Source organism: Apium graveolens, chromosome 2 (genome assembly GCF_009905375.1).
Source record: "Apium graveolens cultivar Ventura chromosome 2, ASM990537v1, whole genome shotgun sequence".
Classification (NCBI taxonomy): Eukaryota; Viridiplantae; Streptophyta; class Magnoliopsida; order Apiales; family Apiaceae; genus Apium; species Apium graveolens.
In genome coordinates, this window is record NC_133648.1 from 246,018,551 (window position 1) to 246,020,278 (window position 1,728).

The following is a 1,728-nucleotide window of genomic DNA, read 5'->3' on the forward strand; positions in this document are numbered from 1 at the left end:
TGTTGTTGCAATCTCTTAGGGAAAGGTGGTGGAGGATAGAGCTGTTTCTCCCCTGTATTACCCTCAGGCAGTGTGTGTTCAACAGTAGTCTTCCTTAGTTCCGCCGCTTTCTCCTTTTGCTTAGCTTCTTCATTACCAACTTCAGCTTCTCCTACTTTTGCTTTTTCAGCATCAGCAACTTTTCCAGACCGTAAGGTAATAGCCTTGACTTGCTCTTTAGCTTCCTTCCTACCTGGCACTTTAGTATCACTGGGAAGTGTGCCAGGTTGACGATTGAGTACTGCATTGGCTATTTGACCGATTTGATTTTCCAAGGTCTTGATAAAGACCGCCTGAATTTTGCACAACAGCTTAAGTTCCTCAAAATCAGCACTAGAGGGTGGAGCTGCACCTCCTTGTTGAAGATATGATTGCCTTTGAGCATACTGATGTGGTTGCTGGAATCCAGGTGGATTGAACTGTTTACTTACGCCTCGCTGATATGGTTGCTGAATAGCATTCTGATTATTACTCCAGCTGAAATTTGGATGATTTCTGTTGTTAGGATGATAAGTAGCTGGCACAGGCTGCTGCGGTCGCTGATAATTGTTCACATACTGAACATATTTGTTAATAAGAGAACACTGATCCGTAGCATGAGAACCTGCACAAAGCTCACACACCATAGCTATCTGATTGACTCCATAGGTGGATAGAGAATCGACCTTCATAGACAGCGCTTGGAGCTGCACTGCAATAGCTGTAGATGCATCAACTTCCAAAATACCTGCTACCGTCCCAGGTATCATCCTTTGAGTTGGGTTTTGATGCTCATTTACAGCCATAGTCTCAATAAGATTATAAGACTCAGTATAGCTTTTGGCCCATAAGGCGCCTCCAGCTGCTGCATCGAGCATGGGCCGAGATTGGGCCCCCAAACCATTATAGAAACCAGTGATCACCATCCAATCAGGCATTCCATGATGTGGACACTTTCTCAACATCTCCTTGTAGCGCTCCCAAGCTTCGCACATAGATTATGTAGGTTGCTGCGCAAACTGAGTAAGAGCACTCCTCATAGCAGTAGTCTTCGCCATTGGAAAAAACTTCACCAGAAACTTTTGCGCAAGATCTTGCCAAATAGTGATAGACCCAGCTGGTTCTGAATGTAACCAGTCCTTAGCTTTATCCCTCAGTGAGAATGGGAAAAGCCTCAGCTTGATAGCCTCATCAGTCACACCATTATATTTGAAAGTACTGCAGATCTCGACAAAATTCCTTATGTGCATGTTGGGGTCTTCAGTCGTAGCACCTCCAAAAGAAACATAATTCTGCACCATCTGAATAGTGCCCGGCTTGATTTCAAAGGTGTTAGCCTGAATAGCCAGATGAAGAATGTTAGACTGAATGTCATCAATTTTGGGCCGAGAAAAGTCCATAAGAGCTGGATATGCCAGAACAATACGATCACCCATGATTACTGGCTCTTTCTGCTCACTTCCTGAATCCGAATCTTCAAAATCTATCTTCTCTGGAATATCATGAACTTCGTCTGTCTCCTAAGCCGTATCTAAAGTCCTCTTGCGAGTACGAGAACGTGTTTGCATAAACGCTCGCTAAAGTACCTGAAACACAACTGGAAACAATAAGTAACACGTCTTAATCACTGAGTCCTAATGACCAATGATGGTAAGTACATAAACTAAACAAAAACGCCGAGTCCCCGGCAGCGGCGCCAAAAACTTGTTA

General features: G+C 44.0%; 1 non-coding gene across 1 annotated transcript; it reads left to right on the forward strand.

Annotated features, from left to right (window-relative positions):
- Positions 1–954: 954 nt before the first annotated feature.
- LOC141709782 (small nucleolar RNA R71) lies at positions 955–1,061 on the forward strand. Its single transcript, XR_012570342.1, has one exon. It is a non-coding gene; the product is annotated as a small nucleolar RNA R71 (small nucleolar RNA).
- Positions 1,062–1,728: the final 667 nt, after the last annotated feature.